The 24,904-nt window shown below is 42.0% G+C and overlaps 1 pseudogene; it reads left to right on the forward strand.

The window, feature by feature from the left end:
* Window positions 1–24,555, forward strand: part of LOC149191689 (DNA mismatch repair protein MSH6-like) — a 116,498-nt pseudogene extending 91,943 nt beyond the window's left edge.
* Window positions 24,556–24,904: the final 349 nt, after the last annotated feature.

Here is a 24,904-nt window from a genome sequence, read left to right on the forward strand (position 1 = left end):
GGCTACATCTAAAAAGGCTTGTAAGATTTCCAGTCAAAATGCAAATGAGGAACTTCTTGCCTCGAAATTAAATGCCGTGTCGACCGACAAGGGCAAAAAACTGAAGCAACCAGGGGGCCAGAAGAAAAAGAAAGGGAGAAAAAAGAAGCAGGATGAGTCATCTCCTGAAAAACCTTCTACAAACCCTTCTGGGCAAAGGAAACCCCCTGCGGGGTGTCATATATGCGATGAGGATCATTGGACGAGAGATTGTCCACATAAAGCTGAAGTTAAGAAACTCTTTAATAGTTCAAAAACCTCAGCAGTATTGACTGATCCTTTTCCAAACCCGGGAACCAAACTTGTTGCTAATCAAAATGCTTCTCGATCCCAAGTTCTTATGTTGTCTATCTCAGAGCAGCAAAATGACGCTTTGACAAGGAATAAAGATTACGGGAATCCACAGATGTCGAATAACAAGGCTAATGAACAACCTGATAGTTCGACAACAACTTTGACTGAAGTTGTGCCACCCATCATTCCTGAACCAATGATAAAGTCACCAAAGGGAGTAGTACACAAATCGACATTTAATCCTCGTTCAAAAGTAGCACAGAATTATAATATAGTAGAGGACTTGGCCCAATCGCCATCCGCTATGTCGACACTTGAGGTACCGCAAAATTGCCCCTCCCAAAAGCAAGCTTTATTATCAGCAATATGTGGGATTGGCCCAATGGATTCCAATCTTGTGGCCTTTGATCATAAAGGATATGACCCTCAATTACCAGCTCAACTAGCTTTCCTTATTCATGTGAAATCCCTCAACAAAACTATTCATCGAACAATTATTGATGAGGGGGGATCCACATGTATTATGTCGATGAGTTGCTGGGAAAATTTAGGCTCACCACCCTTGTCGCGATCTTCAACAATGTTAAAAGCATTTGATGGACGATCATACACTCCATACGGGATTTTAAGTAACTTGAAAGTTGAACTAGGGGGCAAAACAGTAGAAATTGATGTTGAAGTAATCGACGGAAACCTCGATTACAACATCCTACTGGGAAGGCCCTGGATATATGCCATCGCCGCAGTTGTGTCGACCTACTTCACGAAGATTGCATTTCCCTTCCAAGGAGGAATTACAATCGTCGACCAACAAACATTTCTCCCCAACAGTTCACAAGTTATGGGAAGCATGCCAATGATCCACGGAAGCAACCATTCGCTTCAAAATATTGGAGTTGGCCTCCTAAAAGACCCTGCCTTAATGGGTAATTTTGCCCTGCCGCCTCCGAGTAATTTGGCGAAAGTGGCCACAATGGAAACCTACAATATGAAATCTTCTATATCTAATGGATTTGGAAGATTCCTGAACATTTTGTCAGCATGGATCATCGCCATTTTAGAAATATTGTAGCAATCAATTTTCTTGGCCTGGGGGGCAACCCCAAATCAACGCTCATCGAGTGTTTGGATAGGTAGGTCTAAGGAATATGGCACCTCTTCAAATCCTTGGTCACATGTACATTCTACAAACGAAGGAATCATTCAATCAATGATGAAAGAAGAGGCACCATGGGAAGATTATCACCATCACTCCCATCTTCCATATTACCATGAAGATTATTCCAGCAACCTTAATCATCCTTCAGTTTTTGATTTTCTATCAAATACTGTAAATACAGTGGATGCCGAGGACGATTCTTATCTCATGTTGACCTCGTTAAAAAATGAAATGACTCCCTTTCCAAATCGAGTCTTTGATTACAATCTCGTAAAATCAAAGTCGAGTCTTTCGAAGATCTCCAAGGTAAACCTTCATTCCAACCAACGAGTTGAATGCAATGATGCTTGGGGGGGCATGCACCTTGATTTGCGTTATTATGCTGGGGGCATGCAAACTTATCAACGAGCAGTGTTACTGCAAGGTTCAAGCTCGTTAAAAAATAAACCCGCATCGAGCAGTTTTAGCACATAGTTCAAGCTCGTTAAAAAATAAACATAAGACATGAGCAAATGTTTCCACCCGCATTTAAGCTTGTTAAAAAATGAACTATTCCCCGGTAAATAACCACTGTGAATGTAGTACTTCAGCCATTAAAGCCTTGGTCGTGTTTGCACCGTCACCTCCACTTTTTCATTGGCCGATCATTCACCTCCACTTGATTGTTTACCCATTTTGAGGAATAGCTACGAAGAGTTATTTCACTAGCTATCCTTGTGACACTGCCGTGATTGGAAAATTCCAAACCTTACCTGGAATCAGCTGCTACCCTTTTTATCACTCGTTCCTCAAAAGACGAGTCTTCTTTAAGCTCTTTTCAACTCACTCGTAAAATATGAAAAGATTTCCGAGTTTTTGCTTTCCAGCTCGTTAAAGCGACCAGAAGTGCTATCCCTTCTCTAGATTTTAATCTTTTTGGACCTGAGGGATTATTGCACAAAAAGATCGAGCGCTTGTTTTGTTCGGCTCGTTAAAACTATCGAAAATTCATCCCTTCTGTATTGTTTTATACTTTTTCGGACTTAAGGGATTAGATGACGAAAAAGGAATTTTGGAGTTAACTTTACGTACCTTTTCAGACTCTCTAAAAATGAAAAGGACCGAGTTATCTTTGTCGCTAGACTCGTTAAAAAGATTAATAGCGACAAACTTGTCTTTAGACGAGAACGAGTTTCACTATCGCTAGGCTCGTTAAAACATAGCGATGGGTTTGCCCGAAGGGCAAATTATAGAACAAGCATATGTTATCCTCCTCAAGCTTGACAAAAATAAAGAGGTACTGGTCAGCAATGACTGGGGAAAAATTGGGAAGAAAACTCAAAGAATCTTTATTGGTAGCGAGTCGCTCTTGAACATGACACTTCCACTTCGTGTCCGAATCGGGTTGGGTTGTTTCATTCACCGGCCACATCACCATGGTCACGCCATACCATCCACATTTGGGGTAAATGCTACCAATCCATCACATAAGTGTCGCCGACATGTTCAAGAGAAGTCATCCATAGAAGTCACCTGTGTCCCATCCACTACCATACATTAGACTTCATTCTTTCATGACCGCCATCCTGAATCGTATATCATCAGATTGTTTTCACCTCCATCAAAATCATTTGCTCCGTTCTGTGTCATTGATGTGGGATTCATTAAGGCCCTCCTTTGACGGATCACTTCTTGTCGACATCAGCTCATTATCCAAGAAGTTGATCTAGGAACACCCCATTCAGTACTTTGAAGCTTGCATACCTCAATGGCAAGTTTCTCACTTCCGGCGACAGGTATACATCAATGACCTTCGACCGAAAGATTTTGCGTGGTGTTCGATGCCAAGTCCTTTATTCACACCACGTGAATTGTACTACAGTACCTTGAGGGTCATCATAATTATCGGTGATTCCTCTCGCGCTTGTTAACGGTTTACATCATTGACTGGTAATCAAGCGATGTCTTTCCATGTTCGACTTCAAAACATTTCTCACATGGATCGACTTGTACTTCGAGTGAAGATCGGACGAGATTGAAGACCCCGGATCTAGTTTCATCCATCTGGGCTGCGATATATATTCAGGAAAAATAAAGACATTTAAATGTACAGCATTGCAACACAGATAATAATTCTACCAAAAGGATGATGGCTCTATCAGAATCATCAGTCTACCATGAGACGATTGTCTGTCCTATGTACATGAAAATGAATTTATAAAGTTGAGCATGGGAATGCCCACCTCAGCTAGATCATGAAAAATAGTATGAAGATAATGTATTGTATTGTATCTTATTACAGGTCTCCTCCCAGCCTTGAAAGAACTTCGGATCCTCCTAATAAAGCATTTCACCCGATAAATGGCCTCATACTTTAGGGGTCTACTGTTATAGACATTTTTGTGCCTTACAGCTATAAGCATGAAATGTCCATAAACTAAGGGATCCTAAGTCTCTAAAAGTGTTGTTCCGACCCCTAAAGGAACAAGGTCAACAAATTACAGCTTCTCCCAGAAGTTCTCCACCAGAAACTGCTCAGAATCAGTCAAATCAGGATCATTTCAGCTGCTCCACTGGCTAGCTGCGTTTCATAGCACCCAAATACACTAGCTAGGTGCGTTGCAACGCACCTAAATGCACTACCAGGGTACGTTGAGCGGGAAATGACAAATGGCAGTGTCATTCTGCGAGGTGGAAAGACAATGGAAGTTTCCAGAATCTTCCCCAATAACACTTGCCTCACTGAGTTCGACCAAGGATGAGTAAGAGGCTCTCAGTCTCCAAGTGGAAGCAAGAACTGACAGAGAGAAGACACTAGTCAAATCATAAGCTGACTCATCCTCTTTGCATACATCTATATATGGATCTCTCATCCCAGAGATCCAGAGGCTGGAATTTTGTACATCGCAGAGAATTGTTGTTGGTTTTGAGATAGATATCAGAGTATTGGGTGATTTATGCTTTGTTGGAGGTGAAGAGGGGCTTCTGTGCTGGGAGGTTGATGCTGGATCAGGACATTGGTTGGAACTCCTCCTGGGTCTTCTTGTTATATCAATAAAACTATTTGAGTTTCTCCTACATGCTTGTGTATCATTGATGTTTGTTACATTTGTATGTTTAGCTTAAATCTGATCCTAAGCTATTTATGAATATAAATCCATGTCTTTTTGTAGTTTTCTTCTTTTGTGATCTTACCGGAACTTGGTGAAGCTGGACAAGTAAGGGAGCAGGGAGCTAGAAGTTGTCAAAGGGGAGAGAGATTGGATCAAAGGACTAGCGCAAGACACAGGTTGGTTCATCCTATTCCTCTTCGTTTATAGTTCATAAAGAAGAATACGAAAGTAGTTTTCTCTGTTTGTTTCTAAGGTCACTGTCACACCTTAGTGGGATAGGGTCATTCTAAATAGACACTTTTCCCGTTAACAAAATTCTTCCCGCCTCTTCTGGACAACATAGATGGATCCTTACAACGACAGAATATTTCACAAAATGGATTGAGGTAGCCCCTACCAGACAAGCCACAGACACAGTAATCATTTCATTTCTCGAAAATAACATCTTGTCTCGCTTTGGTTGTCCAAACAAATTAATCACTGATAATGCAACAACTTTCAAATTGAAAAGGATGGTAGAATTTTGTCATAAATATCACATAATTTTGGGTCGTTCAACTGCCTATCATCCGCAAGGCAATGGATTGGCGGAATCTTCGAATAAATCTTTGGTCAACATCATCAAGAAGCTACTGGAAATAAATAAGAAGAGCTGGAACAAGAGGTCGGTCCATGCACTTTGGGCAGATCGGATCAGTCAGAAAAAGTCTATTGGTATGTCACTGTTTGAGCTTGTTTATGGAGTTGACACAGTATTCCCCGCCTATCTTACTTCCCCAGTGGTCAGACTTCTTCAGGAGGCCAGCAGTGAAGAAGATCCCATGCAGAGAAGGCTGAATCAAATGACCCACTTGCAGCAAACAAGAGAAGAAGTTTTCAAGAACACATCCAAGTTGCAGGAGAAGATAAAGAAAATCTATGACAGAAAAGAAAAAGTGGATAAATTTCAGTTGGATGATGTGGTACTGAAGTGGGATGCAAGGAATGAAGAGAAAGGCAAGCACAGAAAGTTCGAAAATCTTTGGAAAGGTCCTTTCAAGATTACGCATATAGGGGTCAGAATGCCTTTCTTCTGAAGGAAATGAACGAGGAAGATTGTCCTGGAGGGCCGATCAATGGTCGGCTACTCGAGTGGTATCACTACTGATCTATTAATGTTGCTTCCACTATCATTTTAAATACCATTTTTATTGCAGTTTGGTTTCAATCTGTAAAGTTAGTTTTTGAGTTATTTCAATGTCAAGTAGAGCCAATTTCTTGGTCATTTCAGTTTTATAAATAAGTCAGAGTCCTCTGTTGTTTATCGAAATGATGACTCCATAGCCCAATGGACAAAAGGCACTATCTAGCTCCTCTAGAGATATGTTGTTCTTGGCACCTCCAAGGAGCTACCATCCCCCATTGGAGCCAATGTTTTAGTCGGTCTGGTCAGCCCTCCGTCAGAGATCAAAACTCTTTGTGCATTTCAATTTTAGGTGTCCCGCTCAATTCACTCAACTACATTTCGCTAGGGACATGCCATGATCTGACGGAGAAAGTCATGCTATTCATTTTCCCTCATGTCTGGCCGCTGCTAGCTCAGGTCTGGTCCATAATCACTGAAACTCATGACAGTCCAGGTCTGGTCCTTTATAGGACAAAGTCATTTTTTATGATTGGGTCTAGGAATTCATCAATTTGGTCTTTGAAAACATGTCTAGAACAAACCATGCAAGCCAGAGGGAGGCCTTACATAGCTATGGTTCAGAAAGCTTCATCATCACTTGAAGAGACTTCGACTCCTCTTCAAAACCCTGTTTTGAAGAAAAGTCAAACAAGCTCAATTATGACAATTTTTTTTTCAAAAAATCACCAGTTGACTTTTCAGATGCAATTATGATTTACATGGCCCAATGCTCTGTCGTACAGTCCCTGCAAAGAGGTGCCAAAAATTTCATCATTTGAGCCAAAATGTCAAAGGGAAAGTGAAAATCAGTGTGTCTAAAGGTCAATGAAAAAGTGCAAAACTCAACATTAGAAAAGGGGTTTTCAAAGAGACAAAAATCAAACCCATCTCCTCCAAGGCTATAAATACATGTTTTGACCCAAACCAAAAGCATTGTGCTCTTGCAATCTTTGGAGAGATATTGCAAACTTGAGAGGTAGACCAACTACCTTCACTCTTGGCATAAAACTTGAGAAGAATAACATGATTTTGATGAGTATAAATCTAATGCCAATTTTTTTTTTTAGTAAACAAAAGAAGACACAAAGAAATCAAGCTCCTAGGGTTTTTGCTATAGGAACAGTGTTATCAAAGTGTTCTCCTACCCTGCCCCTATCACCATTTTCCCTGCAACATTTTCCCCTTATCATCACCCTAACAACACTGTAATCATATTCCTTTTTCCCCCTCCTCCTATGACTCAAAAAACCAAAACCCTACCAAAATAAATTCAAACCCTACCCCATCAATACTATACCCAAAACACTCCCAAATCCCTGATAAATCTCATCCTTTAGCCCCTATTCCCATTTCATCATTCCTCTCCTAATACTCCCTATTTTATTGTCCCCTTGGTGACAGATTTTCAGAGCATCTACCAGTTCCATTGGATTTAGAGGGCAGCATAAAACTCATGGTACAAACAACAGTAATGGCATCACAAGTTTCATCAGAGTATGAGGAGGGGACCCACAGTGACATATCTTCAGGAGAGAGGGCCCATAGGAGACATCATCGGAGTGGCAGACATCTTAGAGATGAGCCAAACACCCTCACTAAGCTGCAGGCATGCCCTCTTGCCATGCCTTGTTCCAGCACTTGGCATGTTATGAATTTTGTCAAAGGGTGGCAAATGTCAGAGTCCATCATGAGTTGGCCCATCTTTTTGCACTTCATATATAGGGAGGTCAATCTGTCCTGGCTGGGGTCACTTTCACATTGACACTAGAAACCATATCAGTGGCAACAGGAATACCGAACATTGGGGAACAGTGGCATAAGAAAAAGTAGGTGGAGAGGCATCATTATGAGCCTTACATCAAGGACAGTTGTTTGAGCTAGCTCACCAGTGTTTTTCCATTTAGATTTTTGAGGGATGAGTATGCCCCACTCATGAGATTGATCATGAAGTATTTCAGTTGCGAGGGGGGGTTTTCTCACCTTTATTCCTATCACATCAAGTTTCTCATGCACTTCACTAGGGTGCGGATGATGAACCTCCCATTTTTCATTTGCAACAACATAGAGAAGATGAAAAACTTCATGCAACACAAGACCCCTCGAACAACAGCTAAACAGTGTCTATCATTTTGCTCTCATCCAGATTTTGGTGGACCATCAGTTGGGATTGCAGGGTATTGCCTGGGAGGACTTCATCTCCCGTGATTTCTTCAGCGCTCCACCGGTGGTATTAGAGACAGAGCATGAGGTAGGGGGCCCATCTCATCAGTATGAGCGACATGAGATTTCCACTATGCCAGTATATATCACCTATCAGAAAGACAGTAGACCCTTATTTGCAGCAGCAAAGCGAGTGTTATCTCCACCCGGGGTGGAATGGGCCTTGATTCCAACATTAGCACCATAGGAGAAGGGTAAGGGTAAGGAGCCAATGCAGGAGGAAGGACCATCAGGTGAAAAAGAGACTGAATTCATTCTTCTTCAGGATGATGAGATAGATGTAGAACTAACAAATGAGGAGATTACAAAGATCATCCAGGAGCAACAATCAGCGATTGACTCCTTGTCCCTTGACTTGGAGAGGGCCAAATGGAACATGAACTACCTGGAGTAGAGGAAAAACCAACTGGAGGACCAACAGACGATCATGGAGCTATAGAACATCTGTGAGCATCCCCAAGCTGCTCAAAGGAGAAGAGTTCAGCCCACATCACTAGAGTAGGCGATCAATGAAGATCGGGAGGCCTATCTCGAGATCAGTAACATGCAATTGGACAGGTTTCTGGACAAATCTGACCAGGACCTTGCTCTATTGAGACATATGTATTTCCGTTACAGGGTGTGAAACATGATTGCACAAGCCTGGATAAGGAGTTTGAAAGCAAAACTGAGGAAAGCCACAAGAAGGGAAAAATGGGCAAAAGAGAAAGCTAGGCTTAGAATCTTGGTTGAGGCTTCCGTTTCTCAACATGGCACCCCATAGAGAAATTCCAGCCCAAATTTCCAAAAATTTGGGCAAATTTTGGTCACATGGTGATTTTTTGGACAAAAGACAGGAAATTCCTCCCAGTGGCGTGACGCTAAAATTCTAGGGCTCCAATCGAGGAATGGTTTTCATTTTTGGATTCAGCATAGAAAATCATGACTACTGGTGTCCGGGCAAGAAATTTTGACAAGATATGGGTCTGCTAAAGGTCAAAAACACCCAAAAATGGCCTCTCTGCCACTTTTTTGACACACAGAAAGAAGTCTTGGGAGAATGAATATTTGGAGGGGCAAATGAGCACAACATTTGGAAATTCTAGTGGGGTTAGAAAGTAGACAGGATAGGCTTTCCAACAAGCTCACTTGGGAACATTTTGGACACCTTCAAGTGCCCCAAACTAGGCCCCAAAGTAGCACGATGCACAGAGAAAATGGCACACTGCACAGAGGAAAAATTGCCAATTTTCTTTCGTTTCGCGAAATTTCGATTCGCGACTTCTCCAAGTGGGCCCGGTCATCTACACTTTGGTTTTTTAGCACCAAAGGTGGAATTTAAAGAGATTTTTTCTCCGGATTGACTTCTATCCAAGTGGCGAAGGAAGGAAAACGGTCACCCAATGCCAAATGTCATGTTTGCAGCGCTGCACCTGTAGCTGATGGTTGGCTCTCCATCTCCATTTTGTAATGATTTGTTATGAAACCAGCTCAAGAAAAGATAGAAAAGATAGATCAACGCCTTAGAATTCAGCCTCTTCGAGGGGGCAACCTCCTTTACATTACATAAATGAACAATTCTTGGATGATACAAATGACAAAACCTCCTTCCTATATATAGGAGTCTAAGGAGTCACAATATAATCCAGCCGACCTAACAATAATAATATAAAGCCACAAAAATAACAATAGAGGGATTCTATGGGGCACAGAAATAACAATATGGGAGTAATAGGGGCACAACAATATAAATAAGGGGTATAAATACAATAGTAATGGGGTAATCACTAGTACTATAGGGAACCAACATGCCCCTCTCCTTCAAAAAAGTGTTGTCCTCAACGCTTGAGTAGTTCTGGATACTTCTGCATAAAATTATCATCCTCCCATGTGGAATCTGTTAGAGTCGGTCTAGTAGCCCTCCATCAGCGATCAAAACTCTTTGCATTTTCATAAGTAGGTGTCTCATCAGTGTCAATTTTTGCATTCCATTAGGCATGCGATAACCCTGATGGAGGAGCTAGTGTTTTTGTTCCCCTCTTGGCATTGCTGGATCAAAGTTGTTTCAGTCCTTAAACTCTTTTAAAGCTTACTTGTCTTGTCATGAAATCAAATTCTAGGTCTAGGGTTTTGGTCAAGTTTTTCTTCAAGGTCATTGTCTTTGAAGGTCAATAAGTGCCCAGCAAGCCAGAGGGATGTTTTTCAAAGTGTTTCTTCGAAAATTTCTATCTTGTACAGTTAAATTTCACCTTGGATTTAAAAACCCTGTTTTTAAAGCCAAGGTCATTTTTCAAAATTTTGTAAAAAATGGTAAAATTTCAAAAGGCTTCAAAGGACAACATGTAACCCTGGCTCCCTTGCCAAGATCCCTCAGATGTTATCCCTGCAAAAAGTATCGAGCAAAAGCATTAAATTAGTCAATTTCAGGATAAAAGGAAACCAAAAACATCAAGTTTATAAAGTGTCAAAGAAAAACATTATAAGGTGGTTTTGGGCATGAAATTAATTCAAATCAAGGTTATAAAAGCCCAATCTCCCTCCATCGAGCCTCATTGTGCATCTAAGTCATTGAGCAAGTGATTGCAAGTGAGTTCGAGGCAAATTTGTGAGTTGCAGAGGCGCACGACCCGTCAGACCAGGCGCGCGACCCGTCAGGTGCCCTCCGATAGTGAAATTTTTTAACGGGCGCGACCTGTCAGTGGCGCACGACCCGTTGGGTGAGGCGCGTGACCCGTCAGCGCCCTCCTTATCAAACTGCCTGCAAATTCATCCAAGGAACCACCAAAATCGCCAAATTTCCTAAGGTAGGCCCTCCAACTTAAAAATTGTTGCTTGTTATGGTAAAAGGAAATCGTGATTGCATTTTTAAAGATCTATATTTGCAAGAGAAAAGCTCCATGTGGCTGTGGTTTAATATTGTAAAAAAATGGCTAGGGTTTTATGCTGTTTTAAGGTATTCCCTTGTAATCATTTTTCCCCATTTCCCATTTCATTTTCCTTGGCTTCCTATGTAAATTTCCCTTTTAAATTTGTAAATAAAAACTAAACCCTACCCCTCTTCCCTAAAAAATAAAAAATCAAGCCCTAATCCTACCTCTCATAATACCCATGTAAACAAATTTATATAATGATGCATATGCAATGATTTTTCCCAAAAATACCTGTTTTATATATTTATTCCCATTTTCCCTTTAAAATGTCCCTCCCCTAACATTCCCCTCGTGCTCCTTGTCCCCTTGAAATAGCATTTTAATCAGTATTTTATCAAGCAGAAACAAAAGTACATTTCAGCCACTTTGCTCCTTAAACAATGTCAGAAACCGAAACCAATTACGAGCAAAGTGATGAACAGGCATCAGCTTCAGAGTTTGAGGTACAGAGGAGGCCTCACAAAGGTGGAAAGGGTGGTCATCATAAGAGAGAGGAGCCCACTTCTTTGACAGATTTACAGGCTTGTCCTATGGCAGTATCATGTTTCCAGTATATGTCTTGTTATGAGTTTTGCGAGAGGATCTCTCGGATTCAGCATCACAGAGAGTTGGCTCGCCTATTTGTTTTACATTTGCATGATGGACATGTCAACCTTGCTGGGGTGGACTTTACATTGACACTTGAGATGATTGCACAGGCCACAGGGATACCTAATGTCAGAGAGGTATGGAATAAGCGCAAGGTATTGGATAGTGTTCATTTTGAGCCTTTCGTTAGACCCGCACTCATGAGACACTTGACAGGTGTGTTCCCCTTCAGATTTCTCAGGAGTGAGTATGCTCCCATGATGAGGCTCATCATGCTCTATTTTACCTATTAGGGCAGATTTTCACAGGTATATTCGTACCATATTCACCTATTGATGCATTTCACACAGGTACAGATGATGAACATCCCTGTTTTCTTCTGCCAGAACATTGAGAGGATGGTGTCTGTGATGCAGTGGAAGAGCCCGACACAGCAGTATAGGAGCCTTTACCATTATGGTTTGATTCAGCTTGTGGTCTTACATCAGTTGGCTCAGCAGGGCATCTCATGGGAGGAGTTTATCTCTCGTGAGCTTTTCACAGCACCACCACCGCCACATCCTGAGGTTATTCACGAGGAGGGAGGACCATCACAGCAGCATGACATCCCTGTGATTAGACATGTCAGCTCCTCACCATTGGTCACTTATCAGAGAGGCCAAAGGGCCTTATTTGCAGCAACTCGGCGAGTACTTTCTCCACAGAATGTGGAAGGGGTCTCGCCTTCTTCATCAGCTCAGCGAGTGTTATCTCCACAGCAGGTGGAAGGGGCCTCACTTTCTTCAGCAGCACAGGTATCAGGGAGAGGCAAACAGCCCAGGATTGATGAGGGACCATCAGGTGTTCCAGATATAGAGCTTATTGATCTTGATGTCAGTTCTCCTAGCCGAGAGTCAAAGGAGATCATTTAGCACCTTAGAGCTGAAAATGATGCATTGCAGAGGAGATTAGAGGGGGCACAATGGAAAATATCATATCTAGAGCAGCGCAAAAAACAGTTGGAGGATGAGCAAGCTCTTGATGAGTTGTGGAGGATCCGTAGTGACCGCAACTTGAATCGAAGAAGACCCGGTGATCCATTGCCTGCTGAGCGAGATTCTATGCTTATCCAGCTCAATTCTCATTTGGAGAGGTTGTTGGCTAAGGCCAACCAAGATAAGAAATTGTTGAGAAACATGAAGAACCATTATTGGGCGTGGATGCACGTGTGCAAGGCGAAGATGAAGATGTTCCAAAGGCGGTTGGACAAGGCACAAAAAAGGAGAAAAAGGCCCGATCCCCTCCACATCTTGGTCGAGGCTTCCTTGAAGGAGAAAGGCACTAAATAGCTCAGCCACAGCACAAATCCCAAGAAATTTTGAGCATTTTGGGTCAATTTTGGTTTTTTCAGGCAATTTACAGGTTTTGTCCCTTTAACAGGTCTCACCCCCCGTGCGACCCTTTCTCTTGGCAACTTCATTTTGAAAAAACTCAGCATTTCCAGATTTTTCATGAAAAGTTACATATGATCAATGAAAAGTTACATATGCTCATCCATTTCCAAGAGATTTTATGAAGTTTTGGGCCTCCAGAAGGTCAAAAAACAAGCAAAAAATGACTTTCTGCCACATTTTTGAGACACAGAAAGCAGTCTTGGGCGATTGCAATTTGGGAGGGGCAAATGACCACCAAATTCTGAAATTCCAGTTGGGTTGGAAAGTAGACTCACAGACCTTTCCAACAAGCCTACTCTTGCCCAATTTGGACACCTGTAAGTGCCCCAAACGTGCCCTCAAAGGCGCGCGACCCGTCAGGTAGAGGCGCGCGACCTATCAGGCAATTTTCTCAAAATTTCATTGTACAGCTCAGAAAAACGCAGATTTGACCATGTTTGACTTTTTGGAGTGGATTGTTATCCTCCTTGATGTAAATAATGTAATTTTTTGATACTTTTACACTTATGTATCTCTTCTGGAAGATTCATTCATGAAATAGGTGAAAATTAAATGAATGAATTGGTTTCCTAGCTTATAGAGGCAAGTTGTTTTGACTGCCTAGTTTTCAGTGCTTAGTTTAGAAGTGGTTGAAACAGCTCCTAGGATAGTGAGCTCGACCCCTAGAGGCAGGGAAAGATGTTAGATGATCTATATTATGTACTTTCTTGCTCATTTTCATTGTTGGACTCTTGAGGGAGAAGCTATCATTGTATTATTCACTGTATCTCTGCAATTTTTGGCTAAGGAAGACCAGGGTTTTGCAGTCCTTTTTGGGATTCTTGTGGTTACATGTATTGATGGTGTGTTTCTCTATGTACTTGTAAGTGTGTTATGTGAATCATTTCCTTTCTTTTCCTTCTGCACATTAAGCAAATGAAGTGTTAAAGTAGAACTCATGACTGTCATGCTCTGCTTTTAAGTTTGTTTAATTTCAATGTTTTCTACTGTTTAAGGAGAATTCAAAGTTATTGTTTGCTCTCCTTAGCTCCTCACCTATCTTTCTCATCCATTCACCTCATTCTAAGGCATCAATACTGTCTCCTATCTTGCCCCAAAGAACCCCCTGCAGAAACTGTGTCCAATCCCCGCACCCAAAATTGCCATTTCCTCAATTTGCCACCAAAAACCCTAAAAATCCCAAATCAACCCTTTTGATCAGTTTACTAGCCTAAAATCAGTGTTACCCTATTGGTTATCTCGCCCATTGAAGATCTTTGTCAAGATATACCGGAGAGAGCCCTCTCCCGCCTCGTAGGGCTAGCTACGAGGCTAAGTGGATTGATGTTGCCTTGAGGCTTACCTTTCTCAGCCTGAAGTGAAATTTCAAGAGCTAACATATTGGTGACCATACCCCAGTTGTGTTGATATGTTGAAATAATGGACTCCATTTCCCAATGGATGGAGGCACTGTCTGCTCTCCCAAAGTTCTGCGGTTCTTGGCACCTCCACGAAGCGGCAGCTGCCATCCCAATTGGAGTCGATGTTAGACTCCGTCTTACTAGTCTGTTGTCTTGGAAAAGAGGAGTGCAACAAAATGTGCTTTAAAAGTTGTTTTGAAGATGACACAGAAAAAGACTCTGGTCAAGTAGTGAAGATTATGGAAGTGTAACACCAGATGTTTTCAACTATACAACTCGTTCTCAAGAAATGAAGTTACTAATAAAGCTGAATGTGTTTATAGTGATACTGCAGCAGATAATAAAACAAAAAGTTTACCTGATGTCATTTGTCAGGTAGTAAGTGCAGGGGAAAATGGGCAGTTTGCTCTCTCTGCATTTGGAGGCTGTCTGTCTTACCTGCGGCAGGTTTTGCTAGATCAAAGTTTGCTAAGTTTTGGCAAACTTGAGATCTTTCCTTGTTCAGATTTTGTGACTATGCAGTCTGCATCTGATAAAAGCAATCTGGTATTTTCTTCCCAATATGCTCATCTTGTTGAACCTTACATGGTCCTTGATGCAACTGCCTTGGAGAATCTTGAGATTCTTGAGAACAACCAAGATGGCAGCGCCTCAGGCACTCTTTTTGCACAGATAGATCACTGTGTAACAGGATTTGGAAAAAGGTTGCTAAGAAAATGGCTCGTGCGACCTCTAAGGCGTGCAGAGCGAATCTTGGAACGTCAAGATGCTATAGCAGAGTTAAAGGGTGCGGTTGTAGATTTTGGTTCTTCGATCAAGTTTCGGAAAGAATTAACGAAGTTGTCAGACATGGAGCGAATGCTTGCACGCCTCTATTCAAGCAGTGGTGCTGCTGGAAGGAATGCTGATCGAGTTGTTCTTTATGAAGATGCAGCAAAAAGCAACTCCAGGAATTTATTGCTGCTCTTCAGGGATGTCGGTGTATGATCCAAGCTTGTCTGTCTTTCAATGACAGTTTGGATGAGGTAAAATCCAGTTTGTTACGGCATATTTTAACTCCAGGTAAAGGTCTCCCTGATGCGAGGTCAACTATTAAACATTTTAATGCTTTTGATTGGTCAGAAGCAGAAAAGACTGGCCGTATTCTGCCTTGTGAAGGTGTGGATAAGGACTATGATGCGGCTAATAGAACTGTGAGAGAAATTGAAATAGAGCTAGAAAAACACTTGGAAATGCAGCGGAAGTATTTTGGAAGTGATATGATAAATTATGTTACTGTTGGAAAAGAGCACTATCAAATATAGATACCTGAAAGTCTGCTTGCAAAAGTTCCTCAGGATTATGAAGCTCGGTGTTATAGACAATTTTGTGCCTTACAGCAATAGGCATGAATTGTCAATAATCCAAGGGATCCAAAGTTCCCTAAACATGATGTTCCTACCCCTAGAGGAACAAGGTCAGCAAACCAACAGCTCTCAGATCAGTTCTCCACCTGAAAACACTCAAAAACAAGCAATCCTGAAATCAAAGCAGGTGATCCACTAGGCTTCTGCGCTGAAACTCAGATCCTCCATGGTGTACCTGCATTGCAAAGCAAGTGGAACAAAGGCCACCTGCGCTGAGCGAGATGGGACAAGTGGCACACTGAGTCATTGCTCCAAAAATGACACTTGGATCAAGGATTTCGCCTTGTGATGAGTCAGAGGCTTTGTTTCTCCAAGTGGAAGCAAGGTTCTCCAAGTGGACTCAAGAACTGAAGATCAACTAAAGATTAACTGAAGAGAGAGAGGACACAAGGCAACTACACATCAGTTGCAAGCTGACTCATTCTTTCTCAATTCATCTATATATTGAGCTCTCTCCTATGAGCTCAAGGGGCTGGAATTTTGTGCAAAGTAATGCTATGCTGTTGGTTTCACTATAGAGCTATTGGGTGATTGCTTGAGGGAGGTGAAGAGGAGAAATTCTTTCTGCTGGGAGGTGTTGCTGGATTAGGACCTTCAATGGTTGTAACACTCTCAGAACCTTTACTTCTTCATTAATAAAAGCTATTGAGGTTCTTCTATATGCATTTGTTCCAATGATGTTTTGTGATAATTGTATATTTGGTTTATGCTAATCCGTGAATCAGTTATGATTGCATGCCTCTTGTAGTCTCCTTCTTTGTCATTTTGTAGGATCTCATTGTAGCTGGGCCGGCGAAAGAGCAAAGAGCTGGGAGCAAGCGGCCATAGAGAAGAGTTTGAATTCGACATTAAGCGCAAGGCAATGGTTAGTGCATTTATCCACTCTCTTTTGTTTTCATAAAGAAGTAAACCTTAAGTAGTTTTCTTTACAGTTGTTGCTGAGGTACTATCACCCTTAGAGTGGGATAGGGTCATCCGAGTCGGATAATTTTCCCTACAACAAACTGGCGACTCCGCTGGGGATCGTATCTGTTTGATAGTTTGTAGTATTTTGCTATTCATTTCCTGAACAAAAGAATACCAAATCGAAAAGCTTTTGACTATATCAAAAGCGAAGTAGAGGGCAGCTACTCTAGCTCATTTCTGAGCATGTTCATGATTTGAAGAGCTGATCTACAAGGATCCTTGTAAGCTCTTAGTGATAGCTTTTCATCCTCCTAATCATCCCTTTGAGTGTGCTTGACTGATTGCTTCTGATTTGAGCAAAAACTGTGCATTTTTTAGAAAATTGTGACCCAGAAACTGTGAAAACGCAACTTTCGTTTTCCAAAGCAGGTAGTACACAGGCTACCTGCTTTGCAACGCAGGTCCCGAAGGGGCTACCTGCGCTGAGAGCCAGACTGGCTGTGCAGCACCTGCGTTGGCCCAATTTTGCCTTGTGCAGTTGGGGTTTCCTCCCTTTCTCTTGCCTGTTTTCACTATAGATTTGGCAGCCAGTTACCAGTCTTGTACCTGTTCTGAAACCAACCTTACTTGCCATCATTCCGCCTCTGTTATATAACGAAATTGTACTTTTTCTTTGTATTTCTTACTCATTTACAATTTCCCATAACGAGGAGTAAACTAGTCTTGCTTTTGGCCTCTTAGATCTGAACCTGTGTTAGGCATTTTGCTAGTCTAAAGAGTTAGCTTGTTTGCTGTCCATAGCTGATTAGTCATTTTACTTTCGTCATTATGGTTTGACTTCATGCATTTCCAGTGATTAAGCAAGTAAATCTTAAGGTGTCTTTTGATTTTGGACAAGCTTGTTTGTTTTCACTTTAAATCGAAATCAAAGTTATATAACAACTTTCTTTTTGTAACCCATCTACATTAAGAAAGGGAAAAGAAAATACATGCATTGTGCATTTTGCATTTGACTGTTTGCTTGACGATTTAGGAAAAATTTGCCTTTAGTGTGTGCTCTATGATCTGTGTGAAAATATTTGCCTTTCTTTTCCCTCAGTAGTTAAGGTTTTCAAAGTTGAAAGATTGAAAAGTTTGCTTCTCATCTTAGACTGCATTCAGGAATTTGTTACATACATCTCATGGTGATCCTTAAAGGCAAACTGCTAAGCAAGATCAACATTAAAATAAATCCAATTTACATAACAACGCTTTGTAACATAACGCAAACACATAAAGGTCTAGGTAGAGACGTGTTCCGGCGTCGTTAAACATAGTGACTGTCGATCTCTACGAAGGTGGGTGATTCCTCCTGAGAGTCGGTGGCACTAATACGGACTTGTGCTCCCACGTACCGTCGCGTATATATTGGGAGACCCCTATAGGCAATTATCCTTTATCCATAGGAAGCCGTGTCGGCCGCCCTACTGATCGCGATGCAGTGAACACAACATTCACGAAGATCGACCACCCGTACCATAAAACGTATTCTGTGGTTTCGCGAAAAGTTTGGCACACCCTCTGCCTAGAACTCCAGAGAAGTTTCTTTTGGCCTTTTTCAAACTCTATAACTGAAAAAGTCCATCCGAGCATTTGTCACTTCGGGCTCGTTAAAACATCGAAGGAGACTAGAGTCATCTTTAGCTTTTTCTCGACTCTTAAAACATGAAAAAGCAAGGTTGTGTCTAAAGCGTCGTTAATAAAAATTTATTTTAAATCGGAACATAATCACCTGTTATTCCCACGTTGATCTTTTAGTTGAAAAGTATGGAGCCCACCAACCAAGGAAGTAACCTTGGCGGAAGTCCCAATCCCTTCTCCTCTTGGGGAGATGTTGGTGCGCCTCATATGGCCACATCGTCACTTCCAGGATTGACAATTGGCCTACCCGTATGGCTCTTTTCAACTAATGTAGTGCAGATCGCCACTAATCCTGAGCAGTCGAATCAACAGTCAGACCAGTCTAGAACTACCCACCAGCCTTCCACTTCTTACAATACTTCCTCTGATCCTTCATCTTCGCAAGGTATAGCCGGCAAAAGTCAGCCTCCCATGGAGAAGAAAGAAAAGAAGAAGAGAGAAAAGAAGCAGAAGGGGCCTATGGCGAAGGCGACTGGGGGCAAGCAAAAGACATCTGACAAAAATCCACACACTGCACCGACCGGGCCTAAATCGCCATGTGTCATTTAAAAAGGGACCCACTTCCATCGTGATTGTCCTTGTATTCCCCGGATACTAAGGGACTGGTCCCCAAGGTTGCACAATCCGGTAGCATCAACCTCTGGTAGTCATGTTGATTGCAGTCCGTCAACTAGCGAGAGTGAAGGACGAAGAGGGAAACCAAGATCACCCTGTATGCTGTGTGAAGGCGATCACGCCATCCACCGATGTCCATTCTTAGATGAGGCGAAGAGAGTTTTGGAAGATCGTCCGGTATCACCGTTACGACTTCCTCCTGGATACCAAAAACTCGTGCCTAATCCCTCGATAGTTGAAAATCCAGCTGGCCCGCTCAAGTGGTCAGCTGAAGTGTCGGTCATTGAGAATGAACCTGCTGAATCCAGACCAGACGAAAGTCTAAAGGTCGAAACGGCAGTTGACCCGGTTCTTCCTTCAGAGGTTTCATCCTCAAATGACTCCGTCATTGAAGACCCATCTTCAAATGACACCCTCACTGAAAAGGATAAGGATGACACCGTCCATATTCTTTTCATCAACACAGACTCTGATGAGCATCAGGGCAATGCGCCCATTCCTTTAACGCAGGAAGGAACATCGTCAGGGTCGTATCCGGCCGTGTATTCGGTCCCACCACCAAGCAACCTAGTTGTATCCTTTGATTGGAATCAACTAGGCAGACCCCGGTTACCAGCCAGTATCCCATTCAGAATCATAGTCCAAATCTACAGAATGGTGATGGCTGGAACTATCATTGATGAAGGGGCATCTGTGAGTATCCTTTCCTTTATTGCTTGGAAAGCACTGGGTTGCCCGGCGCTTTTACTTGAGATAAGAAATCTATCAGGTTTTGATAAAGGAACCAGTCACCCGTTAGGGATTCTCCCCAATGTTCCAGTTACATTGAAAGGGAAGACAGTTCATATGAACATCATGGTCGTCCAGGGACCCTTGGTTTATAACTTACTCCTTCGACGAGACTATATATATTGCATGGAGGCAATAATGTCCTCGCTCTTTAGAGTCATGTGTTTTCCGCACGAAGGAAGAATGGTCAAGCTCGTAGACCAACTTTCATTTCCAGGATCACGCATCGCAAATAGTCAAATACCATCCCTTAACGGTTTATTCACTCAAGGAATGCCACCACCCCCGGTTCTACTTCCCGATGAATGCGAGTAATTCGGAAAGAAAGAACTGGGACCCAGGGGGCATGCACCCTGGCCTGCCTTGGGCAGAGAAAACCTTGGGTATAAAGTTAATCTCCGCAGAAGAATGGACTAGTCCGTACCCCGTCCGAAAAAGGAAGAGAGGGTTGTTCTAGGATAAAATTCTTTTGTCAAAGTTATGTGAGCGAAAAGATCGTCTCCCTTTGTCTAAAAAAGTAGGCTCTCCTAAGGAGGAGATCCATTTGTGACAGCAAGTAGCCACCATCTTTGAATGTCAAGCCTCACCCATTAAAACAATATGTTTTGAAGGATAAGTAGGGGCAGTCTCCAAAGAAAGAGATGAAATTGCTGAAACAAGTGGTCACCATCCTTAGCAACCTAATGATAGACACCGCCGAAAAGAGAGTTTAGTCTGCGGCAGCAAACAAAACCATTTTTCGGATAATAAGTAAGAGGGCCTCCCTTCGTAACACCAATGTTTTATCTGTTGCGATCTTGCAAAATCAAAAAGTGAACTGATGGGAAGACAAGTACCGTCGGCACCGAAAAATAACGAGAAGACAAGTATCGTTAAAAAATAGCAAGACGACAATTAGAAAAACAGAGGTGGGACAGGGGAGGGGCAGCCTTGAAATTATACTTTATACCTGGGGGCATGCAAACCTTTCGGAGTGCAAGCACGGGACGACTATTTATTTTTTTTAAATTTTTAGGTCCTCCCTTTAAACCTATAGGTCTAACCCGTTAAACTCGTAGGATTAGCCGTTTCCAGCTTGCATAAAGAAAGGATGAAGGGTAAAAGTTAAAACCTGCCAAATTGGAGTAATTAGTGAGGTATCGCTCCTTAAATAAGATTACCTCACCTAAGGCATTCCTTGTATTAAGACTGGTAAATCGAGCAGTTTTAGCAATGTTCATGCTCGTTAAAAAATAAACGCAAGAATTCGAGCAGTTTTTGTACAGAGTTCATGCTCGTTAAAAAATAAACATAAATTGTGAGCAATGTTTCCCTATAGTTCAAGCTCATCCAGAAAAAATGAACCGGTAAATAACCTTGAGAAATGTAACCTTTGATAGCCATGTTAAAAGCCCTTGGTCGTGTTTATATGCCATCACCTCCATCCGTTCATTTGGCCAATCGTTCATCTCCATATGTTTGTTTACCCATTTTGAGGAACAGCTGTGAAGAGTGATTTCACTTAGCCATCCTTGTGACACTGCCGTGATTGGAAAATTCCAACCTGTACCTGGAATCTGTTGCTATCCCTATTTATCACTCGTTCCTCAAAAGACGAGTCTTCTTTGAGCTCTTTTCACTGACTCGTAAAATATGAAAAGTTTGCCGAGTTTTGGCCTTCCAGCTCGTTAAAAGGACCGGAAGAGCTATCCCTCCTCTAGATTTTAATCTTTTTGGACCTGAGGGATTATTGCACAAAAAGATCGAGTGCTTGTTTTGTTCGGCTCGTTAAAGAAATCGAAAATTCATCCCTTTTGTATTGTTTTATACTTTTTCGGACTTAAGGGATTAGATGACGAAAAAGGAATTTTGGAGTTAACTTTCCGTACCTTTTCAGACTCTCTAAAAATGAAAAGGACCGAGTTTTCCTTGTCGTTAGACTCGTTAAAATGATTAAATAGCGACAAACTTGTCTTTAGACGAGAACGAGTTTCCCTATCGCTAGGCTCGTTAAAACATAGCGATGGGCTTGCCCGAAGGGCAGGTTATAGAACAAGCATATGTTATCCTCCTCAAGCTTGACAAAAATAAAGAGGTACTGGTCAGCAATGACTGGGGAAAAATTGGGAGAACCTCACAGCATTAATGGTAGCAAGTTGCTCTTGAACATGACACTTTGTCCTCCGTATCACATCGGGTTGGGTTGTTTCATTCACCGGTCTCATAACCATGGTCCTCGCCACACCATCCACAATTGGGGTAATGCTACCAATCCATCACATCAGTGTCGTTATATGTTCAAGAGATGTGGTTCTGCAAAGAGTCAACCGTGTCCCATCCACTGCCATACATTATCCTTCATCCACTTCATGGCCGCCACCCTGAATCATACATCACAGTTTGTTTTCACCTCATCACAATCACTAGCTCCGTTCCGTGTCACTGATGTGGGATTCATTAAGGCCCTCCTTTGACGGATCGCTCCTTGTCGACATCAGCTCATTATCCAAGGAGTTGATCTAGGAACAACCCCTTCAGTACTTTGAAGCTTGCATGCCTCAATGGCAAGTTTCTCACTTTTGGCGACAGGTATACATCAATGACCTTCGACCAGAAGATTTTGCATGGTGGTCGATGCCAAGTCCTTTATTCCCACCATGTGAATTGTACTGCCGTACCTTGAGGGTCATCATCCTTATCGGTGATTCCTCTCGCGCTTGTTAACGGTTTACATCATTGACCGGTAATCAAGCGATGTCTTTCCATGTTCGACTTCAAGAAATTCTCACATGGATCGACTTATACATCGAGTGAAGATCGGAAGAGATTGAAGACCCCGGATCTAGTTTCATCCATCCGGGCTGCGATATATACTCAGGACATAAAGACATTTGATATGTACATCATTACAGCAGATGATCATCCTTCTCAAAGGATGATAATTTCAGTAGAGAATTATCAGTCTACAATCAGACGATCGTCTGTTCTATGTACGAAAATGTATTTATAAAGCTGAGCATGGGAATACCCGCCTCAGCTAGATCATGAAAATGTATGAAAAATAATGTATTGTATTGTATCTTATTACAGGACACTTCTCAGCAGATTGAATGAACTTCGGATCCTCTCAATAAAGCATTTCACCCGATAAACGACCTCACACTTTAGGGGGCATCTGTTATAGACAATTTTGTGCCTTACAGCAACAGGCATGAATTGTCAATAATCCAAGGGATCCAAAGTTCCCTAAACATGATGTTCCTACCCCTAGAGGAACAAGGTCAGCAAACCAACAGCTCTCAGATCAGTTCTCCACCTGAAAACACTCAAAAACAAGCAATCCTGAAATCAAAGCAGGTGCTCCACTAGGCTTCTGCGCTGAAACTCAGATCCTCCATGGTGTACCTGCATTGCAAAGCAAGTGGAACAAAGGCCACCTGCGCTGAGCGAGATGGGACAAGTGGCACACTGAGTCATTGCTCCAAAAATGACACTTGGATCAAGGATTTCGCCTTGTAATGAGTCAGAGGCTTTGTTTCTCCAAGTGGAAGCAAGGTTCTCCAAGTGGACTCAAGAACTGAAGATCAACTAAAGATTAACTGAAGAGAGAGAGGACACAAGGCAGCTACACATCAGTTGCAAGCTGACTCATCCTTTCTCAATTCATCTATATATTGAGCTCTCTCCTATGAGCTCAAGGGGCTGGAATTTTGTGCAAAGTAATGCTATGCTGTTGGTTTCACTATAGAGCTATTGGGTGATTGCTTGAGGGAGGTGAAGAGGAGAAATTCTTTCTACTGGGAGGTGTTGCTGGATTAGGACCTTCAATGGTTGTAACACTCTCAGAACCTTTACTTCTTCATTAATAAAAGCTATTGAGGTTCTTCTATATGCATTTGTTCCAATGATGTTTTGTGATAATTGTATATTTGGTTTATGCTAATCCGTGAATCAGTTATGATTGCATGCCTCTTGTAGTCTCCTTCTTTGTCATTTTGCAGGATCTCATTGTAGCTGGGCCGGCGAAAGAGCAAAGAGCTGGGAGCAAGCGGCCATAGAGAAGAGTTTGAATTCGACATTAAGCGCAAGGCAACGATTAGTGCATTTATCCACTCTCTTTTGCTTTCATAAAGAAGTAAACCTTAAGTAGTTTTCTTTACAGTTGTTGCTGAGGTACTATCACCCTTAGAGTGGGATAGGGTCATCCGAGTCGGATACTTTTCCCTACAACACTCGGTCATCAAGAAAGCGTTTTCGCAGGTTTTGGACACCAAAGGTTAAACAACTATTACAAGACCTCGCTGATGCACAAGGACAACGAGAAGACCTACATGCAGGCCATCTATCAAAGACACCACTAAGCTATTGAGTGATGAAGTTGACATCCCGTACTTACGTGCTAAAGAGTTGGGACATCCAATTTTATCTAGCCTAAGTGGAAGTGGGTGCTTTGTTCCGAATGATGTGAATATAGGTGGTCACAGAAATGCTTGTTTCATGCTTCTTACAGGACCCAACATGGGTGGAAAATCAACTCTTCTTCGGCAAGTATGCTTGGAAGTTATCTTGGCACAGCTTGGGGCAGATGTTCCTGTTGAAGAGTTTGAATTTTCACCAGTTGACCGCATATTTGTTCGTATGGGAGCAAAGGACCATATCATGGCTAGGAAAAGTACTTTTCTTGTTGAACTCTTAGAAATGGCATCTATGCTGTCATCTGCAACATGAGATTCACTGGTAGTATTAGATGAACTTGGATGTGGAACTGCAACTTCTGATGGACAGGCAATTGCGCATGCAGTGCTAGAACATCTTGCCCATGAAACTGGATGTCGTGGCTTGTTTTCTACTCACTATCACCACCACCACTTTCACGAATGATGCGGGTGCCCCAATAACATATATTTACAATAAAAAAGGCTTTCTCTTTAGATATGGAATCGGGTGATGTGAACCCCGCCAGAGCACTAAATCCCGTCCTCATTCACGCCACTAAGACATCAACCGCAACAGGAAAATTGGAACCAATTTACTATTTCAAGACCTCAGTTAATAAGTCAAAAGATCTGCGCTCCAGTTTATTAGTCATCAGAGGATTTTTAGAGGGACATTGTATTATTTTAGAATAGATGTAACACTCCTTTCTAATTTTTGTAATTTCAGTTGGAACAACGCCCCTGTTTTGGGGGTCGATCTGTTGTTTTTTCTAGAATAGTTTATTTAATGTATT

This window comes from Pinus tabuliformis, chromosome 2_2, assembly GCF_031772625.1.
Source record: "Pinus tabuliformis cultivar Carrire ecotype Pingquan chromosome 2_2, CPIR1, whole genome shotgun sequence".
NCBI classification, from domain to species: Eukaryota; Viridiplantae; Streptophyta; class Pinopsida; order Pinales; family Pinaceae; genus Pinus; species Pinus tabuliformis.